At 43.5% G+C, this 7,884-nt stretch overlaps 2 non-coding genes across 2 annotated transcripts; both read right to left on the bottom strand.

Annotated features, from left to right (window-relative positions):
* Nucleotides 1-1,455: 1,455 nt before the first annotated feature.
* On the bottom strand, nt 1,456-1,562 carry LOC120257193. The gene has a single exon (XR_005535567.1). It is a non-coding gene; the product is annotated as a small nucleolar RNA R71 (small nucleolar RNA).
* Nucleotides 1,563-5,430: 3,868 nt separating this feature from the next.
* Nucleotides 5,431-5,537, bottom strand: LOC120257195. The gene has a single exon (XR_005535569.1). It is a non-coding gene; the product is annotated as a small nucleolar RNA R71 (small nucleolar RNA).
* Between the last annotated feature and the right edge of the window lie 2,347 nt (nt 5,538-7,884).

Here is a 7,884-nt window from a genome sequence, read left to right as displayed (position 1 = left end):
GGTTGAGAGTTCTTGTTGGTAACCCTTGTGAGTGAGTGACACACCACGAGAGTTAGACAAATATATACATTGGAGAGGGTTGAGAGGGTGAGTTAAGAGGTAGCGGAGCGTCCCTTTTCCCCTCCGATGTGATTTATTCTACCTCCATTTCATCAAGTTCTTTATGGTTAGAGTAGAGTGAATGGGCTAAAGCATGACCTTCCGCTGGGGTTTAGTTGGGGTGCAACGGAGTGAAGCGTTGAAGTGATTTTAGCACCTAGGGCTTAATTATGGGTAGGCACCTTCCACCTGGACCAAAGGGTTAGGTCTACATCTACGAAGAGGATTTATCACTTGGAGTCCCTAGAACTCATTACAATTCTATACGAGTGCGAAGTCGAGATGTTATTCAATTTCTCCTCCTGCACATGTATAGAGTTAGGCATGGTTCACCTTAGATTTTAGACCATGTATTTAAGGATCTCCATAACTCATTATTGCATTAGTTAGAAAGTATAATAGAGTGTTCTTGCACTTGAAATGATTGTCCTAGGTGGAACAATAGCCGGGTACACCATTTATATAGATTGCCTTACTTCTCCTTTACTCGTGCTCTCTTTCTTGTTCTTTTACTTTTGTTATTTCACATCTTGTCACACATATCACTATTCATCTTTCACTTAGTTACGAAACAATTTAAGTGTTTTTATTCCCTACTCCCTATGGATATGATATCCCACTAATCTGGGATTTTATTACTTCGATAGACCCGTGCACTTGCGGGAAATACGCAAGGGGCGGTGTCAAGTTTTTGGTGCCATTGCCGGGGAGTAGATGTTTAGAGATACTTTGCACTTTGTTTTCTTAGCTATTTATTCATTCATTCTACTTCATTTCTTCTTATTCTATCATCGTTCTGATTTCTTTTTCTTTCTTTTTGGTGCAGCTCCAGGTTATGACCCGAGGGAACCCTCAATATTGATTGAAGGAGATCCCGAGCTTGAATGTGCACTTAGAAGAAAAGGGAAAGAACCTGTGGAAGAACCGTCTAATCTAGCTGATTTGGAAGTAGAAGAATCTGAAAACATGGGTGAACAGAATGAGCAACAGCGGACATTATCCGATTATCCCAGACCTTCAGTATTGGGGACACAATCGAGTATTGTGCGTCCCCTGATTACAGCTCAGAACTTTGAGCTAAAGCCGGCATTCATCCACATGTTGCAGTAATCTGCACAGTTCATTAGTTTGGCCAATGAGGATTCACACAGTCATATAGAGAACTTTCTTGAGGTGTGTCATATGCTTAAGATAAACGGGGTGACAGACGATGCCATCAAGTTGAGAGCCTTCCTATTTTCCTTAAAGGGGAGAGCGAAGCAGTGGCTACACTCATTACCTAGAGCATCGATTACCACATAGCAGGAGTTGGTAGAAGCTTTTCTGGCCCATTATTTACCTCCCAGAAAATCTACAAAGCTTAGAAATGAGATATCATCCTTTGTACAGTCAGAATTGGAGTCTTTATTTGAGATGTGGGAAAGGTTCAAGGAGCTCCTGAGAAAGTGCCCGCAACACGATTTCTCGGAGTGGATAATTTTTCAAACCTTTTACAATGGGTTGAATCCAAGTACAAGGCAACTCTTGGATCGAGCAGTAGGAGGTACCTTAGGTAGTAAGACCCCCGGTGAGGCCTGTCAACTAATTGAAGAAATGGGGTAAAATAGCTACTAATGGAATGCTAGGGAGAAGAAAAAGGTGGTCGGGCTCCATGAGATAGATGAAGTAACTTCATTGGCGGCTCAAGTGGAATCATTGAGTAAGAAGTTAGATCTTCTAACTTCAAATAAAGTGGCGGCTGTGACTACTAACACCGGGTGTGGTGAAGGACATGCTCCCTCTGATTGCCCGATTTCTATTGGTGATGTATCTTCGGTTGAGAATGTCGATTTTGTGGGTAATTCAATGAGGAACCAAGGGAATTTATATACCAACACCTACAATCAGGGTTGGAAAAATCATCCCAATTATTTGTGGATCAACCAAGGTCCACAAAAGGACATGGGGCCACCGGGTTTCCAACAACAACAAGCCCCAAACATGAAAAACCGGGTTTCGGGTTTCGAGACCCGAATGACTGATTTATTAAAGGTCTTGACTAGGTTTGTGCAATCATCAGATACAAGGTTTCAATCAGTCGAGGCAACACTTCACAACCACGCCACCTCTTTGTACAATCTTGAAAATCAAGTAGGGCAGATTTTTTATTGGAAAGGCCACAAGGAAGCTTGCCGAGTAATACCAAGACTAATCCTAGAGAGCATGTGAAGGCGATCACTTTGAGAAGTGGTCATGAGGTTGAAGGTAGGTTTCCAAGCGAGAGGCCCAATGAACACACACCCAAGGTTATAGAGGTTGAGGAGGGAGCAAGCAAAGAGAAAGAGGTGGCACACTCACCTTTCAAGCCAAGAATCCCTTATCCTTCTATATTTAAGAATGACCAAGGGGATGAACAGTACAAGAAGTTCCTGAGTTTGTTCAAGCAACTCCACATCAATATTCCTTTTGTTGAGGCATTGGTCCAAATGCCTAAGTATGCAAAATTCTTGAAGACTTGTTAACTAACAAGAGGAAGTTAGAGGAGAGTGCTTCAGTTATCTTAGATGCTTCTTGCTCGGCGGTGTTGCAAAAGAACATGCCGAACAAGAAGAAATACCGGGGAAGCTTCATCATTCGGTGTAATATTGGCAATTTGGGTTAAGAAATGGCATTGGCAGACTCAGGGGCTAGTATCAACATCATTCCATACACCTTCTTTCTGAAGCTAGGCTTGGACGAGCCTAGACCCACTCAGATGACTTTGTAATTGGCGGATCGAATGGTGAGACATTCGAGGAGTATCATCAAAGATGTGCTTGTCAAGGTGGATGATAAGTGCTTGTGCGATATGAATGTGAAGTGTTTATTCCTTATGTTGAGCATTACTTTTCTCAAGTTTTTACATTAATATGTGTGTTTTTATGTCACTTTTATGCAGGTATGGTTGTGAGACTGAGTATGAAGGAAATAGGCCAATAAGGATCATAATGCACCTATTTTGGAGGAGATCTTGCTAAGGTTCAAACGCAAAGACATAGGACAGGTGTGAGATGCTAGAGTGTGTGCCAACCTCCTCGCATTCGAGTGAGCACATCCATTTGGAGGGGCACAAAGGCAGTCACACTCGAGCATTCCGTCTTATGCATACAAGAACAAGAGCTCCACCAACATATATATCATTGAAGAAGCAAGTGATTTACGACGTGAACGTGTGCCCGTTTGGGTTACCCCGATGAAAGTATGGAATTGGGAAGTTATTCAGGTCAAAGACTGTAGCAGAGAAATGTAGCAACAATGTAGCAAGTACTGTAGCAGCACTGTTCACAGCCGGCCGAGAAATCAGAGAAACAGAGAACCCACACGGGCGTGTGGAAATTATCCATGCCCGTGTGGAAATTCAGCATGGGCGCGTGTAGCGTCCACGCCCGTGGTGTCGCCTGATTCCACCACTATTTAAAGTCGATTCAGCCACGATTTTGGTATTCTTTTCTCCATCTTTTCCCCAACTTGTGAGAGGGCTTCGGCTAGGGTTTCGCAGGGTATTGGCCAAGGTTTTGGAGAGGTTCTACGGCTCCAACATCGTGATTCCATTAGGAAGAAGGTTGGTAGGGGAGCTTCTATCGGGGCGTATCCTATACCGGACGAAGGAATCCTTGGATGACGAGTAGAGGACTTTCCACAAGAGCATTGAGACGACCATCGAGGTGGTTTCTTTATGGATTCATTGCTTTTACATTCGATTTCTTTGATTGTACTTAGCTCCATGGAGAGCTAAACCCCTAGTGGGTACTTGGGTGATTGTGAACCCTAGGATGTATTCGTTTCATCGAACTTCTTTATTATGCTTCAAATAAATTGATGTTTATTGTGAGTTCCAACCTTGAATGCTTGATTGTATGAACATTTCCCCTAGAGTGACACTAGGGTTGAGAGTTCTTGTTGGTAACCTTGTGAGTGAGTGACACACCACGAGCGTTAGACAAAACTAGGTTGGAGAGGGTTGAGAGGGTGAGTCGAGAGGTACAGGAGCGTCACCTTTCCCCTTTGACGTGATAAATTCTACCTCCGTTCCTTGAGTTCTTTGCAGCCATAATTGAGTGAATGGTCTAAGGGATGAACCTCCACTGGGGCCTAGTTGCGCGTGCAATGGAGTGAAGCGTTGAGGTGATCTTAGTATCTAGGGCTTAATTGTGGCTAGGGACCTTCCGCCTGGACCAAAGGGTTAGGTCTAAATCTAGGAAGAGATTTATCACTTGGAATGCCTAGAGCTCATTGCAACTCTATGCGAGTACGAGGTGTTGAGATTGTTCGATTTCTCCTCCGGGACATGTATAGAATTAGGCATGCTTGATTCCACGACTCACCATTCCATCGATTAGGAAGTATATTAGAGGGGTCTTGCACTTGAAACGATTATCCTAGGTGAAGCATCATCCGAGTACCCCATCTTTATCGATTGCCTTGCCTCCTCCTTACTTTTGCTATCTTACTTATTGCTTTTAATTTCTGAGAATTGAATCATTACCACACTTATCATTGTTGATACTCCACATAGCTAAGAATTGAATTAAGTGTCTTTACTCCCTACTCCCTGTGGATTCGACCCCGCTCATCCGGGATTATTACTTCGACAAACCCGTGCACTTGTGGGATATAAGCAAGGGGACCTTGTCAAGTTTTTGGCTCCGTTGCCAGGGAGCTAGGCGTTTAGAGATACTTTGCACTTTGTTTTCTTAGCTATTTCACCACACAATCTAATTCATATCTTCTTATTCTATCATCGTTCGATTTTTCTTTTTTTCTTTATTTTTTTGAGTGCGACTCGGGGTTATGACACAAGGAAATCCATCAATATTGATTGAAGGAGACCCTGAGCTTGAACGTACACTTAGAAGAAAAGGGAAAGAACCTGTGCAATAACATCATAATCTAGCTGATTTGGAAGTAGAAGGATCTGAAAACATGGTAGAACAAAATGAACAACAACGAATACTATCCAATTATGCCAGACCTTCAGTGTTGGGGACACAATCGAGTATTGTGCATCCCCCAATTATAGCTCAAAACTTCGAGCTAAAGCCGGCATTCATCCATATGCTGCAGCAGTCCGCACAATTCAATGGTTTGGCCAATGAGGATCAAAACAGTCACATAGAGAGCTTCCTCAAGATGTGTGACATGCTAAAGATAAATGGTGTGCCGGATGATGCCATCAAATTGAGAGCCTTCCCATTTTCCTTAAAGGGAAAAGCAAAGCAGTGGCTACACTCATTACCTAGAGCATCAATCACTACATGGGAGGAAATGGTAGATGCTTTTCTAGCCCGTTATTTCCCTCCTGGAAAATCAGCAAAGCTTAGGAATAACATCTCATCCTTTGTGCAGTTAGAATTGGAGTCTCTATTTGAGACATGGGAAAGGTTCAAGGAACTCCTGTGAAAGTGTCCGCAACACGGATTCCCGGAGTGGATGATTGTTCAAACCTTCTACAATGGTTTGAACCCGAGTACAAGGCAACTCTTGAATGCGGCGGCAGGAGGTACCTTAGGTAGCAAGACCCCCTATGAGGCTCGTCAATTGATTGAGGAAATGGGGTTAAATAGCTACCAGTGGAATGCTAGGGAGAAGAAAAAGGTGGCCGGTCTCCATGAAATTGATGCGGTAACTTCATTGGCGGCCCAAGTGGAGAGTTTGAGTAAGAAGGTAGATCTTATAGTTTCGAATAGAGTTGCGACCATGACCAATTGCAACGGTTGTGGTGGAGGGCATGCTCCCTCCGATTGCCCAATCGTCATTGGTGATGTTTCTTCAATTGAGAACGTTGACTTTGTAGGTAATGGAATGAGACCTCAAGGGAATCCATATAGCAACACCTACAATTCAGTTTGGAAGAATCATCCCAACTTTTCATGGAGTAATCAAGGACCACAGAAGACCATGGGGCCATTGAGTTTCCAACAACAACAACAAGCCCCTCAAGTGGAAAACAGAATTTTAGGCTTGGAAACCCGAATGACAGATTTGGAAAAGCACTTGGCTAGATTTGTTCAATCTCCAAATACAAGGTTTGAATTAGTCGAGGCTACACTTCGCAATCACACCGCCTCCTTGCACAATCTTGAAAATCAAGTGGGGCAAATTGCGAAGTCTCTCTCCGAAAGGCCACATGGAAGTTTACCAAGCAACACGGAAACCAACCCTAGAGAACATGTGAAGGCGATCACTTTGAGAAGTGGTCATGAGGTTGAAGGGATGTTTCCGAGTGAGAAACCGAAAGAACACGCACCCGAGGTTGTAGAGGTTGAGGAGCGAGCAAACAAAGAGAAAGAGATGGCAACCCCACCTTTCAAGCCAAGAATCCCTTATCCCTCTAGATTGAAGAATGACCAAGGGGATGAACAGTATTAGTAGTTCCTGAGTTTATTCAAGCAACTCCACATCAACATTCCTTTTGTTGAGGCATTGGCTCAAATGCCTAAGTATATGAAGTTCCTGAAAGACCTATTGACTAACAAGAGGAAATTGGAGGAGAGTGCTTCAGTGGTGCTTGATGCTTCATGCTCGGCGGTGTTGCAAAAGAACATGCCGAACAAGAAGAAAGACCCGGGAAGCTTCATCATTCCGTGTAACATCGACAACTTAGGTGAGGAAATGGCATTGCCGGATTTAGGGGCGAGCATCAACGTCATGCCATATACTTTCTTCCAAAAGCTAGGCTTTGGTGAGCCTAGTCCTACTCGGATGACTTTACAATTGGCGGACAGAACGGTGCGACATCCGAGAGGCATTATTGAAGACGTGCTTGTCAAGGTGGACAAGTACATTTTTTCGGTTGACTTTGTAGTGCTAGATGTCGATGAGGATGCAGATGTACCCTTGATACTTGGGAGACCGTTCTTGCGGACTTCCAAAGCATTGATTGACATGGACGGCGGGGAGCTCACATTGAGAGTTGGAGATGATAAGCTCACATACCTCCTTGCTGAAGCCATGGGCATTCTCTCGATTTTGATGATACTCTATACTTTTTGGACACTACTGATGAAATTGTTGATGAATATATGTAGGAAATGTTCAACCTGGATCCATACGAAGGATTGTTCGACCAAGAGTAGAGCAATGAAGAAGTAATGATGCTTGGTTCGACAGAAGAAGTAACATTTACACCAGGGATCTTGAAGAAGGTGCTCAGGAAAATGAAGAGGGCTCGAAGACGCTACCGAAAATGCTCCAAGACTGTTGGAGACGTAAATGAGTTAGGGAAGTTGGACGAACCATTGCTAGGTGGTCCGAAGCCCGAGAGTACACCCTCTATCCTCAAGAGACTTTGCTCATCATGCTTCCAAGCCATGGGTAAGAGGGCAACCTTCATTCATGAACCCCCGTGAGGTAAGAAAGATACGTCAAGCTTAGTGACGTTAAACAAGTGCTTCTTGGGAGGCAACCCAAGTGTTTACTATTTTCTTACTTTTTAGTTTAGTTTGCTACATGAATAAATTGTTAAGTGTTGGTGTTTCAATTCTTTTTGAGTGCTTGTGCTGCGATTTTGTTGTGGATTTTTAAAAGAATTCATTGTGTGTTTTGTTGAGAATTGGCGAAGTTTGGTCGTTTGAGTTCTATTTCGTGTTTTTCTGTTAAATTTTGCATAATAGGGTAGGCTCTGAGTGTGTAAACTTGTTCAAAATATTTTTGCAGAGCCTGCAGGTATTTTCTAAGTCATCCAGAGAAAACACATGGGCGTATGGAATTTCCGTACACCCGTGGATGTGTACTGTGAGCTCATCCAGAGAGGGCACAGGGGCGTGC

Source organism: Dioscorea cayenensis, unplaced genomic scaffold (assembly GCF_009730915.1).
Source record: "Dioscorea cayenensis subsp. rotundata cultivar TDr96_F1 unplaced genomic scaffold, TDr96_F1_v2_PseudoChromosome.rev07_lg8_w22 25.fasta BLBR01001935.1, whole genome shotgun sequence".
NCBI lineage: Eukaryota > Viridiplantae > Streptophyta > Magnoliopsida > Dioscoreales > Dioscoreaceae > Dioscorea > Dioscorea cayenensis.
This window is presented reverse-complemented; position numbering and strand designations above follow the sequence as displayed.